The sequence below is a fragment of the Podarcis gaigeae genome (genome assembly GCF_964106915.1).
Source record: "Podarcis gaigeae genome assembly, chromosome: 11".
Taxonomy (NCBI): Eukaryota; Metazoa; Chordata; class Lepidosauria; order Squamata; family Lacertidae; genus Podarcis; species Podarcis gaigeae.
The window spans coordinates 31,619,097-31,646,727 of record NC_139687.1 but is presented as its reverse complement, the minus strand read 5'-3'; the positions used below and the strand labels follow the sequence as shown (position 1 = coordinate 31,646,727).

General features: G+C 41.7%; 1 long non-coding RNA gene across 6 annotated transcripts in view; it reads left to right on the top strand.

The window, feature by feature from the left end:
• The window catches only part of LOC310827390, a 139,312-nt gene that overhangs the window by 32,621 nt on the left and 79,060 nt on the right, over positions 1 to 27,631 (top strand). For 4 of the 6 annotated variants that reach the window (XR_014556331.1, XR_014556332.1, XR_014556335.1 and 1 more), the window contains exons 2-3: positions 13,769 to 13,883; positions 14,586 to 14,686. The exons of 1 other annotated variant lie outside the window; for it this stretch is intronic. This is a non-coding gene — a long non-coding RNA (uncharacterized lncRNA). The remainder of the gene's footprint in view (positions 1 to 13,768; positions 13,884 to 14,585; positions 14,687 to 27,631) is intronic. One more of the 6 variants, XR_014556334.1, reaches the window with a different exon arrangement.

Here is a 27,631-nt window from a genome sequence, read left to right as displayed (position 1 = left end):
TGGGAGTGGGGCCCACCTACGTCTGAATGAATCACAAAGCATCTATATTCTCAGACTTCTATAATGCTGGGTTACCTAATTCTGATTATATCATATGCTGTTATCTCTTGCACTTCCTCTGCTTTAAGTTTCATGACACAGAACTGTTTTTCATTGACTGCATCCATACTTACATACGTACCTACAAATTTTCCATACTGCTACAAGCATCTGACAAAATAGACTGTGGTTTAGGCTACGAAAGCTCATGCCATAGTCCTAAACACTCTTTCTAGGAAACAAGCCTCTTTGAATATAGTGAGATTTACTGCTGAGTAAATGCATTTGCTTTCTGCTGTTTGCCTGTAGCTCCTCAGTTGTTGTTGGACTACAACTCCAATCATCTCTGATCATTGGCCATGCTGACTGGGGTTGATGTAGGCTGTTGTCCAACAACATCTAGAGGACCATTCCTACTTTACAGTATCACACAATTATTTGATAACACCCCCCAGACATTTAAAGTGCATTACATTCCTCCTGTGAGTCCTATGAACTGTGGTTTGTCAAGATGCTGGGAATTGTAGGTCTGTGAGGTGTAATCTACAGTTCCCAGGATTTTTTGGGGGATGTAATGTATGATGTGTGTGCAACCCTTTGTTGTACCTGGGTTTTTTTACATGAAAGTTTTACTTTGAAATAAAGTTGAAAATGACAGGCAACAGGAAGAACACCATGTAATAATACAGTAAAACCACTTATTAAGAGAAAATAAGTGAAAATAAAAGCCCCTAATTTCAGTCTTAATATATGGTGGGTGGGCTTATAGGACACTCATAGTAAAGCAACTTGAGGAAAGCCTTGCTAACCATTGTGGGAGCTTGGATGTTTAAGTTATGGAGGTGACTCATAGTCAGAAAAAATAAGCATCCATATTTGACTGGAATGTGAACAGAAGCATGAGGGGTTTCAAACAAAAGATTAAGAAAACCAAGGTACCATAATGGAAAGCTCATTTTCAACATCAACTTTTTAAAAATTGGAATTCATTGCTTGCTGTGCTTATGGAGAATGTTTACACATAATCATGGTCTCCAAAATTTTATCAATCTACTGCTTTTTATAAAATTGCTTGGAAGATTTCCAGTTGCATGCTATACATGATTTTAGCTCAATAAGCAATTGCTTTAGAATATCTTTTTTTCCCTGGAATCCAGGGTCACTAGTTTCAAAGCCATGATGAAGCATAGCTTTGGTCCCTGCTGGCTAGAGAAATTCCTGGTAGAGCTGTTTCTCCATCACCGGTGATAACTTCTGATGCACAGCAGCAATAATAATAGTATTCTGTCCCAGGTGACGGTCTCAGTCAGATGTGCTTCAGCTCAAGCAGAAAGTTCTGGATGAGAGTTTGGGTTTCAGGAGGGCAAGCAAAGTAAGGCAGTTTTCAGGAATGCAAAACAAAAAAAAAGTTCTTTTTCAAGTTCCAATTAGCACCCTGGATAGCTCCCTATTAACACTCAGGCTAGACTAGAGAATCATTTGACCAGATGCAGCTTCAGTCCCCAGACTGAGACTTAAAGAGGACTTCGGTCCAGTCTAGGAAGTTAGTTCTGTTCTTCTAGAGACACCTCTTCCTATAAAAGTGGCCTTGCCTGCTTCAGCAACCGTTGACTCACAATATAAGGAAGACTGTCCTCAGAGGTAATCAGAGTGATCTCATCAAGCTGTGACACAGGTTCCTGAAAATGAGAGCCTTCTGGGAAAGCAGAGTTATCCAGCACCAAATCTGAGGACTCTTTTCCCACTAGCTGTAGAGTCTCATCCCCCCCGAAGTGGGAGAATCTGGCCCCGGACTCGAGCTCTTTTTCACTTGTTTCTGTTTCATTTTTCATTTAGTGTTTCCTCTAATTTCCTCAGCCTCAAGCCCATTTCAGCTGTTCTCCTTGTCAGAATTGAAACACATAATGGAGTGGAATTGAGGTTATATCTGCCAACATTGCCCTCCCCCTGCCCCCAGCCTTCATATATGGAGGCAAAAAGCATACATCTAAATCAGAGTCACTAGCCTGGCACCTCTGGATGCCAGTGTGCCTTCTTGTGCCACCTGCAAAAGTACTCAACAAATAGTTTCTTAAAAAGCTACAATGCGCACGCAACTGTTTGCTATTCCTGCCCAGTTCCTCTTTACACTGACTTGGCCTCCTCCTTTGAAATTCTCATTCCAACATGCCTACATTTCAGTAAATGCCAGAATTGAACACCCATTCTCCCTTCTGCTTTTAACAAAGGAGAGGTACCAGGAACAAAGGCAGTGTTGGCTGTTGTAGGTACCTTTTCCCATTGGCAGGGGGGTATGTTTGCATCATTTTGTGTGCCTGCCTCTTCTTTTTTGTTGTTGCTCTTTTAGATGCCGCAGCCATTTTGTGTTGTGCCTACCCCCAGCAGCCATTTTGTTTTATGCTGCACAACCCACATCAGCCATTTTGTGGCTGACAAATGTGCCCACTAGGCCCAAAAGATTGGTAACCCAAATGTCTGGGTTAGTATTTTGGGTTGCATGGCTTATTTTATGTGGCCATTTTATTCAGTTAGCACTTTATTGCAAATTCTGAAGCACCAGCTCATCAAGGCACACTAGACAAAAAATCCAGAAATTTGTATTAAAACAAGGAACTTTTTATTTTTACTGCAGACTCAATAGCATATCATTTGATATGCAGAAAAATGATCTTGTCAGTGGAATGTACACCCGACAATTTATTCTGGGAATAAAAATGGCTTAAGTATGCACATGTGTTTGGCTTGTAGGATTACTTAGGACTATCAAAAATGGCTACATTGGTCATGTCAATCCATTAGAAGTTTTATAGATACATGATAGATAGATAGATAGATAGATAGATAGATAGATAGATAGATAGATGATTGATTGATAGATGATAGTTAGATAGATAGATGATAGATAGATAGATAGATAGATAGATAGATAGATAGATAGATAGACAGACAGACAGACAGACAGACAGACAGACAGACAGACGGACGGACATACAAATATGTGACACTGTATTGTGAAGTAGCTTAATTCATTTCATTTAGTGTGAAGAATTTGTGGGGCAGGGGTGGCCTTTTCTTTTAACGCTGTTAGAAAGCAAAATTTTGGAAAAGTGGATTGAATCTGAAGTCACTAATGATTGGATTTTTCTCTGTAATGGAAAAATATACATTGTACTTGACCTCATCCCGCCCTCTAACTTTAATAAAATTCTGGTCATAGGTAGTATGGCATAGAAGAAACCAAACACACATTTTCTTTACACTAGCTTCTGGTATATTGATGGCTCTGGTATGAAATCTATTTATTATGTTTGACTCTCAGGCACTATACTTCCTTTCTAGGAATTAGCCTCTGAGGTATCTACACAGAGATGTAGCACCATTTTCCTTATGGGCCTTGGTGTTTAGCATTCGGTCATAGACAACCTGCTAATCTGAGCATTTTGTAGCACACCTCTAGATGCCACATAAAGCAGCGAAGGCTACACCTTTGGAGCAGGTGATCCTGCGCATGTAAAAGCAGAAGGCAATGTGTTTGTTCTCAGTAAAGTGGTACACTATGAATTCCTAAGAGAGAAACACAGCTGCTCTCCAACTGCACATGAGAGCATCATAAAAAGCATATTCTCATATGGTGGACTAGCTTGTAAAATCAAAGGGTGTGGGTGTGTGAGAGAGCACATTACATAGGGTGAACCTACACATACTAAACATTCTCCCAGCTCTCCCTGTTGTAATTTTTTATTGTTTGTCTCTCTAATCTCCAGCCTATCTAGGAAACAGAGATTTTCTATGTGTGCTTACAAGCATGTGCTCTGTGTGTATGGGTACACACACATACACACAAACACACACACACGTATGTATGTATGTATGTATGTATGTTGGGCAGGGTTGAAGGATGGAACAGAGAAAGAATTGGGAGTGATTGCTGAATTAATGAAATTGTATATGATAGTGCGACTTGGCACACATTTGGGATTTGTAATTTCCCCCCCAGACTTTCCAGCATAAAAAAGAAAGAATTCCTAATGGTCACATTTGTCATTGAGAATATAAGGGATTCCCCCCCTCCCCTTCTTACTTTTTTAAAAAAGAGACCAGAGACCAGATCAAATAGTAGGTTTTCAGTTCTGGAAATTACAGACGCTGGAGAGCCAATTAACCACAACTCCAATCTCTTGGCCCTAGTTTAATGTCTTTATTGCCCATTCAGATTTCTTTCCCTTGCACAATCTGGAGAGATGGTGTAATCGGGCTAATTTTGGGACAGTTATTGTGCTAATATAGTCTTTACAATTACGCGGCAGAGCAGGTGCCAAGGCCGCATGGCTGTGCATTGCCAAGGTGCAAAACAAATTCAGCGTTCAATCAACCTGAGAGAAAAAGGACAATTCTCATTTGCATAAACATGTAGCCACGGAAACTGAAGGCACAGAGGTATAAGGAAAAGAGACCTATTTTACATGATGTGCATAGAATATTTGACAGTTTAGATTGGAGGCGTCATTGATGTGCGTAGGAATGGTACAGTTGGTTGCCATGGATATGGTTTTCCCTACTGGCAGCGCAAAGATTGGCAGGGATGGATACAGGAGGGGGGAGGAGAGACACACATACACATACAAACGCCTAAACCACTGCAACTCTCTGGCAGACTCATTCTTTTCTTTTGTTGAGAAGCTATGTATCCTTTCTATGCTAATGACAGCTCATCTAGTATGCTGTGTAATCTAGCAACACTGATATTTCTATAATAAATCATTTCTGTGTAATGTGTATTTATATAGTGCATGAACATATATAAAGTATAATTTCATACATACATATTTTCATAAAGCGGTGACATAGACAGAAATAGGAAGTGAGCTGAAGATGCATAATATATAAGGAAACATACTTATATTTAGTTTAATTTGTTTCCCTGATTTGACATAGAATAGAAACACCCCCAGGTGTGTTTTTAATGTAATTTATTATTAGTATTATTTTTGCAAAAAATAAAATAAAATCATGCACATGCTAACATAAGCAGCATTCTACAACTCATTCTGCAGCTCATTTACGCTGGAGCAATCTTACTAAAATTGAAGGGTTTACAGAGGGGTAAAGAAATTGTCAACTCAATACCTAACATTCAGGGTAAATATAATCCTGTAGAATGCTTCCATTAAAGGAAGAACTTTTAAGGTTGGTTTAATAGTATAGAGTAAATCAAAATTGAGAGATGGTTTCTCTGATTTCACTCCAGTATATGGATTTAGGCATATGCTTTTTCTTTAAAATGAAAAGTCAGGTGGAAACCTTACAGCTATTCATTAAAATGAATATGGATTTAAAATCCTGATCTGCAGCCCAATTAAGCACTGGGTCTGGATATAAGCTGACTGAGTCCATTTGAACTCAGTGGAACTAAACAATTTAAAAATAAACATATTCCTATATATTTTTAAAGCTTACACCTTACTTTTTCCCACAGTTATGTTCTTAAAATAAGTGTGTGTTAATATTAACATGTCCCAGTTTCCAAACGGAAGGTCAATAAGCCACAAAAACGGTGGCACAATGCCAAGCAAGCACCTTGCATGATAAATTCAGCACTCATTTGTCATTCATTATAAAATGTAAAACAAACAAAATAAGTAGCTGACCTTGAGACATCTACATGCATCTGATTTGGCATCTATAGTCACAGCATGATGATCGTTCGTGCCCCAAAGAATTTGCTAGATTTGTCGTTTGGCATGGATGGCAACCCACTAGTTGCAGGTGATTTGTTGTGTGTGACTAGAGATGAATTAGGAGCAGAGGACATTTGTTAGAATGACTAAGACAGTGGGCCTAACCCTTCTTTCCTGGTGGTAAACTCCATTAAAGTCAACAGGATGTACTTCTGAGTTAACAGGGTTTGGAACGCAGCCTAAAGAAATAACACAACACGGTAGAAAGGAAAAAAGAAAAAAGGGTCATGGGGCAGATGTATTTGAAATCTCAACAGAGTACATCCTTTTCATATGAGAAGAGATGTCCTTGTAGTTTTTCAAGGCCTTTATGTTAAACAGGGTCATTTCTTTCACAAATGCAGTGGCTGAGACTGGAGCTCTTTCAACTATTCTTTGTATGAAAGTGGAGTTAGCAGAATTCCACTTCATCACAAGCATTCTTTTAGCAAATATTGCAATTCCTTTCTTGATATTAGCTGATAGAACCAGGTTATCCAGAGCTTCTAGTGTGCACAACACTTCAGGACTTGGGAAGAAGACATTCATGGCTTGGCAGTAGTGAGACCTGATTGTATGTGAACCTGGTCCCAGATGGTTCCAAGTGCTTTGGAAAGGCAGCTTCCCAGTGTTTGACTAAGCCCACAGTTGTTCTCTCATTGATCTGATTATGTCTTCTGACTTGCATGAAGCTCTAGGATCTGGAGGTTAGGCTGTTGGCCTCACCTCCTGTAATGGAGGTGGGTAAGATTATACCTCACCCATGCTGTAGAGCAGCATTTCCCAAACTTGGTGTTTTTGGACTACTGTTCCCATCATGCCTGACCACTGTTCCTGCTAGCTGGGGATGATGGGAACGGTAGTCCAAAAACAGCTGAAGACCCAAGTGTGGGGAAACCCTGCTATAGAGGATAAAAATATCATAATAATATTATTAAGTCCTATCTTAAATGACAAATACAGGAAGTCTTGGTGTGGGGAACTTTTGGTCTTCCAGATATGGTTGAATTAGAGCTCCTCTTATCCCTGGCCATTGGGCTGATGGGTCTTCTGCAACATCTGGAAAGACAAAGGTTCCCCACTCCTTTCTTAGTGTTTACTCTTTATACAGTTGTGAACTCTGTTCTTGTTGTTTTAGGTAAATAAGGTGCATTGAATATATTTTCCCTAGGTTTTCCCTTCTGTTTCGAAACTCTTCTGTGCCAGGATGTTCAAGGGCAGACCCTTTCCCATGCTGTGAGTGTGGGAATGCATATGCAATTAATAATAATAATAATAATAATAATAATAATAATAATAATAATGGGCCTCAGTAAGCCAGTATGTTATAACCAAATTCTTAATTCTGTAGAAACAGTGTTTGGATAACCACCTCCAATATTTCAAGCTGTGAGCATAATTCTTAGCATTCAGAAAAAGAAATTCTGCAAAAATCCGGTACTTGTGGACAAGCATATGCTTGCCTGAATTGCAGCGAAATGTTGGCATATATTATCATGCAGAGTTCCTTGAATATAATTCATTTTGAAGCCATCATAAATATGAAGTGACTTGTTGAAAATCAGTCATTGGACATTCATTTAAAAACCATGAGCAACCTTTGTTGAGTTCAGAGGCCTGGGGCTCTTAGACTCAAGAACCTGGACTGAGGCTATGTTTGTTTATGAAGAGGTCTGTTTTATTTCCTTGCTCATAGTTACATACAGACCAGTGTTCTTCCTTCCAGAATCCCCTGTAAGTCCAGGAGTTATCATTGACTAGGGCCTAGTAATTCTGAAATCCTGGTCTAGATCACGGAATGGATCTGCCATATGCCTTACAGCCTTCTTCTTCCATTTCCACTACTGACTATACACTTGAATTCCTCAAGGCTTCTACTGGTATTATTCAAATGCCCTATTATCCCACTCCTGCCATGGTCCAACTCACACACAGCCCTGGCACCATACAATTCGCAGGGTAAGGTAGTGATTCTTGGGGGTTTGCACCTATCCTCAATGTGCGTAGATCTTCTTGAAGATGGGAGGTTGCCTTATACTGAGTCAGACCAATGGTGTGAGTAGAAGCAACTCTCTAGCCCTACTTTTGATATCCTTTTAATTACAAATGGCAGCAACTGAATCTGGGGACTTGCACATCTGCTCTACCACTGAGTTGTAGGTCTTGAATGTGCCTCCTCACACATATTTATGCCTGTATGCTCCAGTTCATGTTCAAAATTCTAGGCATGGTGGAGGAGGATTTGTTTTTTTAAAAAGATATTTATTAAAGTTTTACAAAGAGAAAGAAGTTACAGAAGAAAAAATAAAAAAATAAAAAATAAAAAAGATACAAAAATACAGAGAAAAAATACAAAATAGAAAAAAATAGAAAACAGTTAAAAACAAATCAATCTTTTCATATCTTATATTTCATTTACTTGTTTCCCTGACCTCCTCACACCTCCCTTTTTTGTATTCCATTTCGCATGGTTAATTCAGCAAATCCTTTCCCTCTTTGTTTTTATCTTAATTCTGTACCTTAACATATTATAGGTTTATATTTTCATCTGTTATCAATCCATTTTTACATATTCTTTTTAACCTTGTTGCTAAAACCGCTTCATTTCAATCCGACATCATTTTAACATTCATTAATTTTACAATGTTTCTGCAAATAGTCTTTAAATTTCTTCCAGTCTTCTTCCACCAACTCTTCTCCCTGGTCCCGGATTCTGCCAGTCATTTCCGCCAGTTCCATATAGTCTATCACTTTCATCTGCCATTCTTCCAGGGTGGGTAGATCTTGTGTCTTCCAATACTTTGCGATGGAGGATTTGAAAGCCCAAGGCTCTTCCTTTGCTTTTGCATCCCAACACATGTAAAACTCACATCAGGGGTAGCCCAGCATGGTGGCTTCCAGATGTGTTGAGCCCCAGCTCCCTCCAGAACCCTTGTGCCAAGTTTGGCAATGATATCTCAAGAGCCATCTGGACACATAGAGAAGAAACAAATGAGCAAACCATTTTCAAAATATTCAGTATATGGCAATCTTTCTCATTGGTTACACAGACCCGAATATCTGTATCTGAGACCACTGTTACCAACACCAGCATATTATGGATTACTTGTCCCTCTGGTTGGACTCCTGGCACAATCATTAATATATTTCCTTTCAAAACAAGCATTTAGTAGATTACACTACGAGTACATCAAGGAATGGGGTCTTAAACACACACACACACACACACACACAGAGGGGGGGGAGAGATTTCTGTTTCATCCTGGCATAGCTGAAAATTTATATATTTCAGATTTTCAAAATGTCAAATGTGTCACTTTGTGACTGGCACTGAATTGTGTCACTGTGGATGAGTCAACCTGCATGCCCCAATATGAACGTCTCCTTATCCATGCCTCTAGATTGGATCACCAATCATTTTCAATTTGAACTCTGTGCAAGTGTTGCTTCACCACAGTGCATCCATTTTAATATTGTTTTGTAATTCTGCTGTGATGCCTCTAATATGTTTATCTCTATCTTTAATTTTACTTATAGATGCATTATACAATTTACAGCTGAATAGGATGACTTTTTTTAAAAAAACAACACCTCCCATCAAGATAAATTTTTAAAAATCAAATTTTATACAGTCTGCAACTTCCAGATTTGCAAGTGAACTCAATTTCCATCCTTTCAGCAGGATCCCAAGTAGTTTAACTGCTATCATTTAATGTAAATCTGATCTGGTTCTATACTGTTCTTTAAAAAATATAAACCATACTGTACTGTGAAAGGAACCCCAGTTCTGGAGTTTTTCCTCACAGGGTTGTTGTGATGATAAAATTGAGAGGAGGGATCCACACATGTTTCCTTCAGTTTCTTGGAGGAAAGGCATGAAAGAAATGTAATAAATAAACTCATCTATCTACAGATTTCTGTGATCTTTACAGAATGCAACTATCATGATGGTATCAGACTATCTTTGTACATATATCACTTTTACAAATCAATACTAGGGCTGTGAAAGCAACACCATTTTCCTATTCCCAATTTAGCAATCCTGTTCAAGCCACAAGCCAACCCAAACTGCTAAGGCCCTGCCTCACTCTGCTCCAGGCCTGATCCAAGCTACAAACTGAATTGAGGGCCTTGCATAGTTCTAATATTTAAATTCTAATTAAACATTAGGTATGGGGAAGGGGAATTTTCATGCAGAAAATGCTATACAGTTATTAAACATAGAGGAACCCTTTCTGCTTCTCGCCTTGACCCCCCCCCCCCCTGAAAGCTGTTTGGTCAGGACTGGCCAGAGACATTCTGCTGCCTGAAGGAAGGGACAAAATGATGCCCTTTCTATTTCATGTGAAAAAGCTGAGTGTCCTGCCAGCTAAACCTGACTTCAGCACTGACAACAGGACAGCATCCTCCAATGTACCTGAAGGCAGCAACCCTCCTTGGGAGGTACAGAGCAGGCCGCATGGCACACACAAACCAGCCCACCAACACTCCCCCACTGCTCTTCACCCCTAATCATCTTCTCTCTAAGGCAGTAGCCTCAGTCTGCCTAATGACAGGGGCGGCCCTGACCATGATACATGTTTTCCCACAATAAAAACTAAACAAGGCACACAGGTGTGCGCCTTTTGAAATCAGTAGATTTAAATGTGCTTAGCTCTTTTGTGCCTGTTCATGTTCAGCTACCAGCCTATAAATGCAACTTAAGCAGAATTGAAATGGGAGGGACCTTTAAAAATTCAAAGGCTGGCATTATGTTTTAGTCAAGTGTTTCCAAAAAAGAAAAGAAAAGGGCTGTGATAAAATGGTCAGTCTTTAAGGTGCTTTCAGCCATCAGTTTTCTAATACCAGGTTTCTGCTTCCTAAATTGTTAATACATTTCACAGGCCAAATACTTTCAGGCACCAGTTCTCTAATACCAGGTTTCTGCTTCCTAAATTGTTAATACATTTCACAGGCCAAATAGTTTGGAAGTTTTCTTATTGCTTTATCTCCACATAAAGTCACACTTGTGTGTCCTCACCCCAATGATCATGTGAAAAGGGTTTCTCATACATACTACAGCTGTTTGCATTGGTGAATCACGGAATTGTACATCATCTAGTCCACTGCACTGAGTTTCTTCAAACTCTATAATCCAAAGCAGGATCCCTAAAACTTTAACATTTCTGACAAATTTAATGAATGGAATCAGTGAAAAATCACATCTTACTGTCCATGTTATAGTTTAGCACAAGCAGACAACAGGAAGGAAAATGTGACACTGCTTGCCAGAAGTGTTGCTATGAAAAGGAGTCGAAGAAAATAAAGAAAAATGACTTATACTGAGTCAGTGTGTTGTTCCCTCTAGCTCAAAATTGGTGATATCGACTGGCAATGACTCTCCAATGTCATCAGGGATCAGACGCAGCATCACACAATTTCAGGGGCAAATCACAGCTAAATCATAACTAAACATAACTATTAAGGGTTAAGGGTGGCATTCAATGAAAGCTCCATTTACACTATACATTAAAAGCAGTACCATACCACTTTAAACAGTTATGACTTCCCCCAAAGAATCCTGGGAACTGTTGTCTGTTAAGGATGCTGAGAATTCCCATAATTTTTTAGGAGACTTCATGGTTACTAAAACTGGTATGATACTGCTTTAAATGTATTGTGCACATGGGAGCCTAAGTTTTACTTTGAGTAGACCTTTTGAAACTAATTTAGTCAATTTTAGTGGGTCTGCTCTGAGGAAAACTTAACTGACTATCAGTGAAAGTTCTGTGGTAAAATATGGGAGAAACTTTTTTTTTATCCAAAAAAAAAAAAAGAAACTTAACTCTGAAATGCATGCAAAAAGCATGTTGTATATGGGCCACTCAAGTAATGTATAACAGGTGATATGATCTATTCTGAAAGATATACAAACGTTAAGTAATATGAAATGGAGATTTCTCACTGTTGCCATGCTCATAGCAAGAGATTGTTTTTCTATGATCCTACATGATATTTCTCCTCCAAAATGGGAGAATGGATGCATGAATGATGGAAAGGTAAGTAAAAGCGTGAAAAACCCATAAGATGACCCAGGAAGTGGTTTTCCCATCAGTGAAAGAACTGAAGTCTCCAAGATAATTCACCCAGACAAACCATCAAGGAAGGATAAAATGAGTCACTCTGTTTTTCACATTTCTTTGCATTACAACACTTTCCTGAGCTTTGCTGCGTTGATTTTATGTGTAACTTACCACATGGACAAGAGCCAGAATCCTTCAGAGTTTTGCAGGGAACAAGTCTTAATCCACTTAATTTCCCTCTGTTATCTCTTTCTACAGCTTTGCTGTTCCCCTTTTTGCACCGTTTCAGGAGACATTTCCCCCCGCTCATTTCTTGTACGCAAATTGCACGCCATAAATATTCTGTACTTACTTCACTGCAAGTAAGTGGATATGGCTGCAGTGCATTGCAAACCTGTATCCACTGCCTGAAAGTTTCCCAGTGCTTGTGGGAATCCCCTGGGATCAAACTATTGTGCATATTCTCACCAGAGTGGGAAAGAAAAAATATAGTGGATTTTACCCAGATAAGTTGTTGTTTTCATTTTGTGTACTAATTTGATCACTGAGATGAAAAGCCACATTCAAGATTATTTGGGGGAAGCTATGACTGTATCATTACCACTTAAATGTACAGTGGTACCTCAGGTTACAGATGCTTCAGGTTACAGACGCTTCAGGTTACAGACTCTACTAACCCAGAAATAATACCTCATATTAAGAACTTTGCTTCAGGATGAGAACAGAAATCGAGCTCTGGTGGCGCAGCAGCAGCAGGAGGCCCCATTAGCTAAAGTGGTACCTCAGGTTAAGAACAGTTTCAGGTTAAGAATGGACCTTCAGAATGAATTAAGTTCTTAACCCATGGTACCACTGTATAGTGCAGATGTGGCCTGTATCCAAAATCAATGGCATGAGAGTTTCTGCATTGATGTGACCAATGGAAGGGTTATGTCAGGGAACTGCCATCGGAGCTAGAGGCAGAGGCAAGGCTCCAGAGGGATGCTAGAGAGGGTCCCAGTAGGGAGAGAGGCAGCCCATCTGCTGGGGAAGGAAATCAGCGAAACACCAGTGGAGAAGGGGGGCAGATGGGGGAATCGAAGAGGAGGCTCCAGGACTCTTCACCGGAAACCAGCGGGGAGAGCACGGGTCCTCCGCTGCCCACACCCTCCCTGCGCAGAAGACTTTCGCGCAGGGAGAGTAGGAGGAGATTTGGCTTCAAAGAACTTCTTTGCTGGAAGAAGTTCAAGAAACGCCCACTGACGGATTCTGCCAGCGACTGAGACAGCCACGAAGTGAAGGGCTGTCCAGACAGAAAGGGTTCAACCAGGTAACCTAGCCAGGAGTGGTGGCCACATGTGGACGAGCCACCTCCTAGAACCATTATAGGTTATAAAGCTGAAGTCATCAGGGAGAAAGTCAGTTTTGGTCAAGCAGGTTCCAGAATCCACAGAGTTTTTTTAAAAAAAATGCACAGATGCAAACATCCCTTACACCAGATATCCAGAGGGGGGTAGCCAGGGCAGCCTATTGTAGCCAAAAGCGTAAGGGATCTTGCGGCTTCTTAAAGACTAGTGCATTTATTGTGGCATCTGCTTCCATGGATGGTGCTCCGCTTTATCATAGAAGAATGGACTTCCACTTCATATGACAAAATGACTGATCTGTGGGAGTGAACTCTAGTCCACAAAAACCAGAGGCAGTATTATTCTGAATACCAGTTGCAGGAGGGGAGAGTGTTCTCGTACTTCAATCTTGCTTGCAGGTTTCCCACAGATATCTGAATGACCACTGTGAGAAGAGGATATTGGACTAGATGGGTCATTGGCCTGATCCAGCAGGTTCTTCTTAAGCTTTATGTTAAAGTCCTTATGGTGCCACAAGACCCATTATTGTTCACACCAGATCCATTGTGTCCTGATAAGTCCTAAATTTCAAACCAAACTAACATGCACTTGCTGATTTTTGTAGCATTCAGCACTGACACCAGGCAGGAGAGAACAATGAGTGAGGCAGCTCCTTAATCCACACAACCCTCTCCCATGCCTTTTGATTGTAAGATTTCTACTCATCCACTGCACCAAGAGTTAGTATTTCTCATTACTGTTCTTCAGATTACTGTGCTTCTAATCATTTGCGTTTTAAGCCAATGAGGAGGAGGGAGGGAATGATTAGGTTCACAATACAATCTACCCCTTCATAATTTGTAGGAAATTGAGAGCAAAACATTAAAAATTGAGTGCTGCTCAATAATTCATAATTCCTCAAAAGTGAAATCCACCACTGAAATTCAAAGGCTTTACTCATCTCTAGTAACAGCAGTGATGGGACTGGAGGAGCTCCAGGCCAAATTTACCAACAGTGGATGACAAATTATATTTTCCAGTTTCATCGCTGGAGAAGGATTGCTGAGAGACACAGAGAGACACTTCCGGGGAAGGGCTGAAAAAGCTGCCCTAGAGACACCTCTCTATTAGACCTCAAAGGCTCACTTTAAGTGGCATTTGCACTATAATCCCAAACTGGGCATTTAAACAAGGGCAGCAAGCTTTAACTGATTAATCCATATGATTTATTGATTTAAGCACTTTGGTGGAATTGTAAGTTTTCCCACAATCAGTTGGTTGAGCAATTTCCAATGCATGTGAGGGTCTCCCTTCCTCAGTCCAAGCTCTCTGTGGATGGAAGGACAGCAACTAAGCAAACAGGATGGCAGGAGGATGCTGGTATAGCAATATGGCTTCAACACTTGGGCCTACACCTATTTCTCTTCTCTTCCCACCTCTAGGAAAAGCTGCAGCCGGAACAGATTCTTTGCTCTTTCTCCTTTTTGCAAGATTACTTGTATCACAGGAGATATGGAGAAGCTCTACAGGTTGGGAGTTGGAGGTATGGTTTTTCAGTGGTTCTACTCCACCACCAGCACCACTTACAGAGTCTGATATTGGGGGGGGGGGTATTGTGACCTTGCAACACAACTAGGGAGCATGTCACTATTCTGCCTCCCATGCTGTTGCTATAGACATATGAGGCCATCAGGCACCTTCACCAGGGGATTTGGGGCATAGTGTCACCAGTAAGCAGACAACACCCAACCTGGCCCTCTGAAACAGATGAGGCTGTGGCAGTGCTTCAAGATAGTAAGGGACTGGATGAAGCTGAATCCTGGCAGTTTTTGAAGTTTTGGGGCCAGTGGCCTGTTCTAGATGGGGGCCTAACCCCCCCTTAAGGAGCAGGTTCAAAACCCAGTGGTCTTCCTTTATCTATCATTGTCAGTGGAAGCCACGTGGCTTAGGTGGCTAGGAGAGCCTTTGAGCAGCTCTGCCTAGTTTACCAGCTACAGTTATTCAGAGAGAGAAAGAGAGAGAGAGAGAGAGAGAGAGAGAGAGAGAGAGAGAGAGAGTGTCTAGTTGCATGTTATGGTATTGTAATATCTTAATTACTGTAATGTCTTAAAGACCATCTGGAAACTTCAGTATGTGCAGAATGCTACTGCTAGGATGCTGTCTGAATTATCTGTGAAAAATCATGGTACACCTATTTTGTGTGGTCTGCACTGGATATTTTATGTGTCACCAGGCCACAATTAAGATGTTAATGTTGACAAAGCACTCAACAACTTGGGACTTCATTATCCATTGGCGTGTCTTATGCTTTACCCAGTAAGATGGGTCCTAAAATGGGCAGAAGAGACCCTTCTTGTTGTCCTGTTGGTGAGAATGGTTCACAGTACACTAACATGGGATTGGGCTCCTTTTCAGAAGTGGTGCCCCCAGAATGAAATCCAATCTCCCTAGAAGCTCAGCTGGTCTCTACATTGATGGTCCTCTGGTGCCAAGTCAAAACAGACTTCTTCAACCAGGCTATCGGTGGTGCTGATTGCACTCTCCAAGGTTCTGCCTTTGGGGGAGTAATATGTCTGCTGCTGTATCTATATATAGTTAAATCTCTATTTGTTGCTACTTTTTCTTGTTCTGAAGTTTAGATTGCTATTTCAGTGATAGGTTATATTTTTAATCTGTATTTTGTTGACTTGTCTGTAAACCACATGGAGATTCATTTGTGAAAGGTGGTTAAGAAGTGCAACAAACAGATAAGTAAACCTTGCTCTGATTGTAAACTCCTACGCTGGTGTCACAACTTGTTGAAGTTGGCACACTTGGGAAAAGCTTGCACTGAAATCTACAAAGCTGATTTTTAAGTAAATGGCCGTGTTTATATGGCCATTTACGTGCACGTACACATACAGCCACGCACACGTACAGCACCATCTGAGATCACTGGTTCCTCTGGCTCACTTAAACCTTTTAATCTTCCCTAGCCCTCCTGTCTGTGTCATAAACTGAGGGTGCCTGGGATTGAATTTAGCACCTTTAATACAAAAACCTGGTGCACAGTCACAGTGCTACAGTTCCTTTGCCCAGTGGAAATGTGTCCATATGGGGGGGGTGTCCTTCTTGGGGGACAAATGGGGAAGCCATGCTTACACTATAAAGGCAATGCATCAAAGATTAGGGAGGAATCTTCATTTTGCATTCCGGTCTCCTCCTTGCAGTTTGTCCACAAATAGCTCCTGGGTAAGGCAAAATATAATGTGACAATATGGGCATTAATCGGTTTCAGTTTAAAACATCTTTGAAATGGGCTAAAAACTATGATTGCTCCAGATAATGTTTCCTTTTTAAGCATTTTTTTTTGCCACACATATTTTTGTCTGAAGAGCTGAGAGAAATAAAATGATATACTGTATTATATCACCTTGGTGGACTAGGTGCACAATTGATAATAGTTATACTGTTTCCGAATGCATAACCTCATACAGTTACAGCAGTTAGCAGCACTAAATTTTCCTTAAATGAATGTCCTTTGACATAACGTAGTAATCAATGGGATGGATGGTCTTTTTCCCCCCTTTACTGTCCCCCCCCCCTTCTGTTCACATTATCCTGCAACTATTTGCAAAGTTCTCAAAATATGTTGATTTTGTATTGTCCATATAGTGATGCCAGCATCTTATTATGGACATGTGGCTCATTAGTTGGCAGTTCACTGTGTAGTCAATATACCGCCCCCCCCCCTGCCCCAATGTTTTGCTTGAATTCATTGTCTGGGAAGTGTATTTGTATTCCACACTGCGTAAAAATAATTCCCAGTGTTAGAATTCTGCTCCTAATAATAATTTCAAATTTACCCTTTCTAAAATTTACTAATATGTGATTTAAATAAAATTGCAGTGTATCTTCTTCCCCAATGATTAATTTTATTCAGAGAGCTTTTCTATCATAATCTCCCCCTGATATTTACAAGGAGAAAGAAAGGAAGAAAGAAAGAGAGAGAGAGAGAGAGAGAGAGAGAGAGAGAGAGAGAGAGAAAACACAAGGTGACGATCGTACAGAATTAAATGCATCTGTTTATAATCTGAACAAATATCCTGGAATTGTTACTTTGCAACATCCGATGCCCCATTGCTGAATCACTTTGCACCAGATAGCCATTCCTTTGTGGACGTATCTGCATCTAGACGTGCGTGTAAGGCAGAACATGTTTGCTGACCGTTTCCCACTCATGGTCTGGTACTGATTTTGAGCACGCTTTGTAGGGTTTTATTTTAGTAATGTTAAAATATTGTGATAGATGGCAGCTCGTCGCCGTTAATTGCACTAAAAGCAAAAAGGCTTATTCCTAAGGAAAATTCACAGCTTGTATAAATACAAATCTCCCCCCCTTCCTTTTCAATATATGTACTAAGCCTCCGTTAGTCGAAAGGATCATTCTGTCTGCAGTCACAGTCCTTGGTAAGCTGCCAAGCACAATAGGGCATTAATTAACATGTGCCAGGGATTCATCAACATGCACAGTGGTATAGAGCCATTGCAAGCTCCCCCTCCCCCCTCCCCTCTTCTCCTTTGTCCATGTAATTCATGAAAGATCTTCTCCAGTATGTAAATCACTTCTTGCTAAACACCCAGCAATACAGCTCCCTTTTATTTTCCAGAACTATTGTCGGTTTTCTTAAACATACAAGGAAGACATTGATTCTCTCTGTCTCCTTCCCTAAATAAATATTTAAAAAGGGAAAAGGGAAAAGGTAGATGTTTATACGCATGCTTTAAATACATTTGAAGGTCGCTGGGATAATAATGTGAATGCATTTGTTTACTCACTATACATTGCTCCATAAATAAATCACTTGATGAACTACAATTTAGAGGGGGGAGGGGGAAGAAGCAGTATGTGATTCATTTTGCTAAATGTGGTGCCACAGGGAATTGTGGAATTATTCTTCCCATTAGCTCAGAATGACAGTAAGCTGACCTGCTAACTTATGGGGAAGCCTACAAAAATATCATAAGTCATGCTGTATCGATGACCCACCAGTGACAAAGCAAATAAATCAAAGAATTAAATTAAATTTCAATTAGCTGTTGGGTTGCCCTCATTTCCTTTTATTGCTAAGGATTACCCAACTCCCATCCTATCTGCTGAGCTGCTATTAATGTTGCTCCGATAACATTTCATCCACATTTAAGTGAAAATGCACAAAGCTGTTGACTAAACTCTATCATTACTTCATTGTTTTACTATATTATTCTTTTAAATCATAGCCGCACCTTTTGTCTGAGGGATCATTTCCTATTCAAGACTATAGACTGGGGGATGTGTGTGAGTTAGCCTGCAGTGTGGTTAATGTGTGGTGTGCATGTGCGTTGTTAATTCATGGAATAGCCTGTTTTGGATTAGGGGGCGGGAACTAGATTACATTCAGTCCTGTCTTAGGATTTCCTGAAATTCCCAGCAATCTTCTTTCATTATTAAGTCGTGAACTTTGTGGTAAAGCAGTGTCCACATTCCTCATTCAGGCTATTGTCCTTAACTGTGTAACCTGGGAATAGTGCTTAAGAAAAAATACTAGCAGAAGTTTGGGACTCTGTTCTGTGTCTATCAGGCCAATCTATAACCTCATCTACAAGACCGTTAGGAGAGGGAAAACGTGGATTCCAATCAACCAAGTAGAACGTCACATCAAGTCACAACCACTGCTCACCGCCAAGACGGTAAGCGGCCATTCATAATCTAGGTGCCTGTAAGATTATAGGTTAGAGCTGTAATAACACCTCCCTGCACAAGCACAGCTAGCTTTTATAGTTCCCTGAAAACTTATGTTGAAAGGCACAGACTCCCCCATCAAGTTGATATATGCAGGTGTGGCCAATGTGGTGCTCCCTAGATATTTTTGGGCTACCACTCTCATTGCCATTGACCATGCTGGCTGGGGCTAATGGGAGCTGCAACCCAATAACAAATGTAAGGAGGGAACCACACTGGCTACTCCTGCTTTAGTGTGTATAAAATCAAGAGAAGCTTTGTCTCCATATATGCAATGTTTTGGGTTCCAGTACAAGAAGGAGGAGAAGGAGAAGGAGAAGGAGAAGGAGAAGGAGAAGGAGAAGGAGAAGGAGAAGAAAGACAGCTATCTATACTTTTATAGGGTTGACCTCTAGGAATCATTGTTATGCCATGACACTTAGTCCATGATGGAATATTTTGTCATGAAGAAATGAAGGTAATGTGATTTTAAAACTTGAATCTGAACCACAACAGTTATTGAAGGGAATGAAATGTATAGCTTTGCTGAAGTCTTAAGATCTAGCAACTTAATGGCCATAACACAGTGCACTATAATGTGCATTTAAACCCCATTTAATCCATGGGGCTCAAGCATGCCGGGCTCCATGCTGGTTTGCAGCAGGTGAATCTTGATCTTTTACTGGCATGGACCGCAATCTTTTACTGGCATGGACCGCAATGATCAAGCTACATAACACATTGAGGTTCATAATACCAGTCCAGAATATTTGGAAATGTAAGTGCAATGTTGAAAATGAGCTACTGCCTATGACATTACGCACAAAACAGCCACTATTTCTCAGCTGCATTCACTCTCTTAACTAAACTTTTCAGGAAGCAAATTGGAGGCCGACCAAACGAGAGAGAGACAGAGAAATATTTTGCCAAAGTGGTTTACTGTGTTATATTTAACAAGAACAAGATGCTCTCCTGTCAACACTCATTTTCTCATACTATTTATTTCAATTGTTGCTGTTACAAAGTCAGCATGTGCTTTCATTTTTACACATGGTGCTATATGAAAAATAATGCCAGAATCTTTTGTTTTCACCCAGAACAGCAAATAACGGTGGTTAACTGTACAGCAACAATGCTTATTTAAGGATGCTCCCTTGCTAATGTATGTGGATATGTTCTCAGATTTGGGAGTCAGGTGGTGGTGAAGTATAATGAGAAATGCAGGGTACTGTAAAGTTCCTAGGTTGGCCAACCACATTTTAAAAATACAGCACAGCCCCTGGTTGGAAATGGGCTCTATAAAAGAACATTGGCACAGCAATTGCATTTACAGTGAGCGGATGACATTTTCAAAAGCACTTAAGGGTGTGATTCACTTGAATGGGGGCATCCATGATGATCTGCTGACTTCAGTAAGAAAACACAAGAGTTAGCGATCAATCTTAATCACTCTGGCTATGAATTGAAAGGGCCCAACCCAATGGGAGAGAAGCCACATCATTCTTTTCTATAACAGGGCAGGGGCATTTCTGAAGACGGAAAGAGGATATCTTTGTGCAAATGGGCTCTGGATCCAGTGGTGCACTTCAGTAATATTAGACTATCCTGGTCTTTGAGAAGGCCCATTTCAGATGGTAGGTATGTGTGTTGCTTCAAAATGTGGCACACCAGCCCTGCTTCATTAGGGGCAGTGAAGGCTAATTCATTGGGGCAAATCAAATCAAATACCTTTATTAGTATCACAGTATAAAACATTTCAAGTCACTGGGATAATTAAAAGGACAAGGGTGAAGCTGTTGAGAGTAATAAAGTCACACTGTGATGGTGTGCACTTAGATATTCTGCTTTGCCCTGTCTGTTCCCTGAAAGGATGGTTCGTTGGGAACCCTTTCTGGTAAAATTGTGGCTAAAAAAGAAGCTACTAAGGCAGTGATATCTTTGTCCCAATCTGCCAGGAGAAACCTCATTTGACTTCTTCTTGGATTTATAGTCTGGAGGTCCAACATTTTGCTCAGCATCCATTGGGGCTTATGGGGCATTCCTACTGGTGGAGGAAAGTGGGGCACACCGCCCCCTGCACCATTGGGGAGGGAGATACCATTGTGGCTGTCCCCTGAACACACACCACGCACAGCCACATGCCACGTACCCCCATCGTGCCCCCACCGCGCTGGGCGCCATGCCTGCGTGGGCAATCCCCCACGCCCTCAGGACACACACCGTGCCCCCGTGGGCAGCACGTCACGCCCCTGGGATCCATGCCACACCCCTGCGGATGGCATGCCACACCACGCCCCCGCGGGTGACGTGTCATGCCCCCAGACGCATGTCATGCCCCCGGGACATGTTCCAGCCATGCCCCCACCTGCTCTCCGCCCCCAGTACCAGAGCATGCAGCTTCGCCACTGGGCATTGCCCCACTGCCCTCAGTCTGTCTTCAGCCAGCCCCACCACTTGCCTGCTTGCTTACATCCTGTCCAGGGGGTGGCACTGCCTGTCAGTGCTGCCCTTGCAGAACAAAGGAGGATGGGGATGAAAATTAGTTGGCTGTGCCTGTCATTGGCTCTGGCTCCACCTAGTGTTGGCCTCCCTACCTTTCACCCCACCAGTCTCTATGTGCACCAGCCACCTCTGACTAGGGGACCCTCTGCTCTTTCTGCTGAGTGAGACCATGGAATGTTGACCCAATAGCACCATGCTCTGGTTCGTATTCACTGATCATGTGGAGTACCTTGGGGTTGACATTTCTCTGAATAGTTATTTGGGCATTCAACACACTTGCATGTAAGTACTCAGATGAGGCATGCAGGGACCATCCCATGCTCTTTTCATTCCATCAGAAGGGAAGCAGGGCTCTGCAGTGAAACAAGATTTATTCTGTGTTCACATTCCTGTTTACTGTGTGCTCACTGCATTTGCAGTGCCGGCTTCACACTTTACCCAAAATGCATATGTACTTTGTTATAAGGTACTACTTACCCCGGGACGCAGGTGGCGCTGTGGGTTAAAGCCTCAGCGCCTAGGACTTGCCGATCGAAAGGTCGGCGGTTCGAATCCCTGCGGCGGGGTGCGCTCCCGCTGCTCGGTCCCAGCGCCTGCCAACCTAGCAGTTTGAAAGCACCTCCGGGTGCAAGTAGATAAATAGGGACCGCTTACCAGCGGGAAGGTAAACGGCGTTTCCGTGTGCGGCTCTGGCTCGCCAGAGCAGCGATGTCACGCTGGCCACGTGACCCGGAAGAGTCTCCGGACAGCGCTGGCCCCTGGCCTCTTGAGTGAGATGGGCGCACAACCCCAGAGTCTGTCAAGACTGGCCCGTACGGGCAGGGGTACCTTTACCTTTACCTTTTTACTACTTATCCCACAGTCATCTGGTTGGCCAGATGAACAAGATGGGCCGCTGGCATGATTCCTCAGGCTCTTCTTGTGTTTACCACAAGGGGCAGCAACATCTGGCTTCCAAGGTCTGCAGCACTAGACTCCCAAGTCCATACAACTTGATAGTTGTGAAACCCCATGACAGCTGCACATCAATTTCGGCAGACCTCTGAATCACCAAATATTTTGGACTATCCACTTGTACATGCTGCATATTAAGTAGCCTAGAAGCTAAAATTACAAACCACACCCCTCAGTGATAAAAGGAACCCCAGTAATAAAAAATAACCTGGGAATGAACATAGCAACAAATCAATAGTTTGAATTAGTGTTTGTGCAAGAGTGTAAGAAAAAAATACCAGGAACGGAAAATATTCACATCCCTCCTCAAAGAGGAGGACCAATACTGTTGCTAAGTGTGGCAACTGCTGGCTTAGGGAGAGACACGCTACCTTAAAATTGTCACTAGGGATGTGCTTGTCTTAATTCAGGGGTGGGCAACCTAAGGCCCGTGGGCCAGATGCAGCCCAATCGCCTTCTCAATCCGGCCTGTGGACGGTCCGGGAATCAGCGTGTTTTTACATGAGTAGAATGTGTCCTTTTATTTAAAATGCATCTCTGGGTTATTTGTGGGGCATAGAAATTTGTTCATTTCCCCCCCAAAAATATAGTCTGGCCCACCACATGGTTTGAGGGGCAGTGGACCGGCCCACAGCTGAAAAAGGTTGCTGACCCCTGCCTTAATTTTATGTGCAGAGGTAATATGCTAGGGACTAGGTAGAGATGACTATCTTTCTATCCTACAGGCCTTTAGAACATCACAGTTCCAGCTTCTCTGAAACCACCTTATATAATTTCTACTAACTGAAACATACCAGAGTTGACTTGGACACTGACATTTGTAGCTATGTCTACACATGCCACCCTCTGCTAAACACAGCAGCTACACAAATATCTAGGATCCAGATGGCAATGTACTGGAATGTCCTTTTAGAGCCAATACTTGTGTGTGTGCCAAACAGTCCATTGAAAACTGGTCCAAGTACAGTAATTAATATCGCAGCATGCTGTGTAACACACACACACACACACACACACACACACACACACACAGAAATGCTAAAAGAGGAAAGGGTCATAATAAATAAAGTACAGTGAGAATTGCATCATATTGCTGATGTGATGGCCATAATGGCCAAAGCAGTAAATGTGTGGAGAAACCATGCAGCTATAAGAGGCATGATGCTAGAGAGAGCCCAAGCCTATTTGTATGTGATAATAATAATAATAATAATAATAATAATAATAATAATAATAGATTATTATATTATAAAATATTATAAAAGGAGATGGTCAAGAAATAAATATTAGCAGAGCACAGAGTGTAGAAAGATGTGACTGCAAAAACAAGCAGGAGCTGGAGAGGCAGGGGAGCCTTGTAATGGGAATGTAAACAAACGTAGAGTGAGAGAGAAGGCAGAATGGAGGAAGTGAAGTAAATGACTAAATAAACAAGAAAATATGAACAGAAAGGCAAATATGTAGCATGATGCACTAAGCTGCAGCTATCATTGCAGAGAATCAACATCGTCACTTGAAAAATTTCAGTACTGGTTCCAAAGTTCATCTAGGCCTGGCAGGGACCATGGGGATAAAGTATGTCATTCATACTGAGCATCATTAAGAAAGAGGCACACCAAAGAGCTACAACTCCAAACCCATGAAATGATCACACAGAGGAAGTAAGGTGATGTACGTGTCTCTTGACCTTTAGCCTACCAGTTTGGGAAGGCAAATGGATAGACTGTGACAAAAACTCATGGAACACTAGCTATTCTGATAATCACAACAATGAATATTTTAATATATTTTATCTGAAAAGGTTGTTCGAAACATTGGGTTGCACCCATTCTTTGGCCTCCACAAATGGCTTTTCATTCAGTGGAGGAGCCCTCGGCGAAAATTGGAAAGTGACTTCTAGTGATTCCCCCCCCCCCCTCTGGGCAGTCCAGACTGTTCTGGATTATTTCCCAACCCTCTGGAGAATATTTTTATAGAGGAGAAAGTGCTGCAGGGGGAATGGGAATCAGTTAGTGTCACCTGTCTCTCCTTTTGGTGTAAGTGAAGTCCGGATGCCAGTCATTATTTTAGTAATCGTTTCAGCAGCCCTGCAAGGAAGACCAATATTAGTACAGTGGTACCTCAGATTACATACGCTTCATGTTACATGCACTTCAGGTTACAGACTCTGCTAACCCAGAAATAGTGCTTCAGGTTAAGAACTTTGCTTCAGGATGAGAACAGAAATCGTGCTCCAGCAGCACAGCAGCAGCGGGAGGCCCCGTTAGCTAAAGTGGTGCTTCAGGTTAAGAACAGTTTCAGGTTAAGTACGGAACAAATTAAGTACTTAACCTGAGGTACCACTGTATATGCCACTGACAATTCTGGGTTAGATTCAGACTTAATTCATTGCAATTAGTTCAACATAATTTGAGTTAGGCCATGTCTGATTTCTCCCATTGAAATTTAGTTAAACTGAGTTTAACTGATTTACAGTGTAATCCTATATATATTTACTCTGAAGTAAGCCCCACTGTGTTCAGTGGGGCTTACCCCCAGGTAAGTGGGTATAATATGACTCCCCAAGTCTGTATCTGCAGCATTTTATATAAAAGGCACAAATACTCTCATGAAATTTAGATTAAATATGCACAATTCACATATATAATGGTTTTATTGCATTAGCCATGCGGCCATAGCACAACATACATAGAAACAACAACACAAAATGGGGGTGGGGAAACAAAAGTGTATGCCGCTCTGGGCGAACACTCTGAGAAAATGGGGACAACAAAGGCAACGGGAGGCTTAAAACATCGAGTGACAGAGAAGACAAAAAACAGGTTCAACTGTGCGGCGCATCGACTACATCTGTGGTATTGAGGAAGGAGTTGGTGCCGCTTTCCTCTTCATCACACTAAGCAGGAAATTAGCTGTCATCTCGGTAATCCAACAGTCAGAATCCTGCAGAAGAAGGGACACTATCCAAGGCTGGATTGGGAGATGAAGCTTGTTCACGAGAGGAGTTAGAAACCAAGATCTTTCATCTGTCCAGTTGGGACAGAAGAGCATTACATGTTCCATGGTCTCCAGAGCCGTGTCATTGCAGGAGCATGTTCTATTTGCGATGGGAACTCTGGAGTAACGACCCGACAGAACTGCTGTAGGAAAACAGTTGAGATGGGCACAGGTAAAGGCCCTTCGTTTAGCCTCCGAAGGAATTGTAAAGCAGTATAGAGGGATCCCTTCAGGGGGTGGAATAGCTAGGGCTAAGCCTGAACACGGCCCTCTTGCTTGGGAAGCTGTGTTAGAGAAGTCAAGTTGCTGCAGCTTCTTTTTGATTAGAGGTAGGGCCGCCGGGCTTATACACTCTAAATTAAAAACAGTTTTGCGGTTCAAATTGAGAAGAGAGCGGAATTTGAGATTAATTGTAGTTTTCCAAGGAGAATTATGAGTATCTCTTAGGATCAGATTGGAGAAACCACCTCTAATTCGAGCATCCGATGGTAGTAGGTGGGAGCTGTAGGAAATGGCTCGACTCCATGCTCGTTTTACAATTGAGGGCTGGGCGAACTCAAGTCGTAAGGCTGCACCTGAGACACATCTTGGGACGCCGGAAAGAAATCTCAGAAACATATGAAGTGGGCGATCCAAGTTACCTGATATTGCTGTAGTCCATACTTCGCAGCCATATAATAGTTTAGGGACAACTTTGGCATTAAACATTTGAATTGCTGCTGGAAGGTGTTTGCCGCCCTTCTGGTGATAAAATCGGACAATGGCATTAGAGGTCGTGGTTGCAGCAAGAGAGGCAGATTGTAGATGGGTGGTCCAGGAGAGATTATAAGTAAATATCAAGCCTAGATATTTAAAGGCTTTTACCTTTTCTAAGTAGCCACCTGTGATCTTAAGCGGCTCCAGCTTGAGTTTGCGGGAACGAGTGAAGTGGAGAACTTTCGATTTTTTATAATTAATATTAAGGGCTTCCGCCTTACAATAGGCGATAAATGCATTAACTGCATTTGCTAGGTCCGCAGCTGTTCTGGATAAAATGACGGCATCATCCGCATAGAAAAGGGAAGCAACGGGGTGGCCTGCTAAGTGAGGAGGGTACTTAGTTGCTAGCTTCAAAGGGGAAAGGGCATCATGAAGATAAAGATTAAACAGTAAAGGGGCCAAGAGACAACCTTGTCGTCACATAAAAACGGTGGGTGTGGGATTTACTTATGTATTTTTGGAGGGGGAAGTTCTTTGTAATACCTTGTCTATATCCATTCTGTCTCCCATATAAACTCACTTCCAGCACTTTCCCGAATCTGCATTTCAGGCATGCATAGCTGTTACATTGTCTAGTCCCCCACACCAAAGTCACCCCATGCAAACAACCCTTTGACCCACCCTCATACACAAAGCATTCACCTAAATGCAATTCATACACAACACAGACCACTCACACCCCTCATTTATACCATCATTTTTAAAGGATTTGAGTTTTCCAGGTCAGGATTTACAAAGGCCCAACCCTCAAGCCACATACCCTATCATTGTCATACTGTAATCACTGGTACTTCAGTGTATCCACTGAAGTACCAGTGATTACAGTATGCACAATGTTAGGGTATGTGGCTTGAAGGTGGGCCTTTGTAAATCTGCCTCGGAAAACTCAAATCCTTTCATTTGTGGAGGTAGGATCATACTAGTGTAAGTGTTCTGTTATGTATATGCTCATTGTACTGAGCAGAGTAAGCCTTTCATCTGGATTAAGGCATCTAAATGCAACGGAAATACAAACAATCATCAAAAAGAATATGACTAATGAATCAAGTGTGCCCCCATTTAGAAATACACGGTACATATTTTAAAAGGCAATGACATGAATGAATCAAAGTACGGACTTGGTGCCATTTCAAAGGTTTAGGTTCGCAAGCATGTAAGTGACAGGATAATTGGACCCTAGGACTTTGAGGCTAAAGAAGAATCCAGCTAGTAGAATGATGAGCAATAAATACAGACAGTTTACTTTGAGTCTCTAATGACACCTTCTTTAGAAAAGTGCTAGCTTCCATGAATAAATGGATGTCCCCCCCAACCATAATGGAGTGGCAGTAACAAATAATGGAGCAGCGTAGCAAAAACCAACAAGACAAAGACATACATTAGCATCAAAATGTTTAAAAAATAAAGAAATGATGGGGGATAGATTAATTTCAGCAGTCTAAGGAAATGAGAGAATGTGAAAGTAAAAGAATGTGAAAGTAAAAGAAGGAAAGAGACGTGGGCCCTCTGTTAACCCTAGCTTAGCCTAAATGAGGA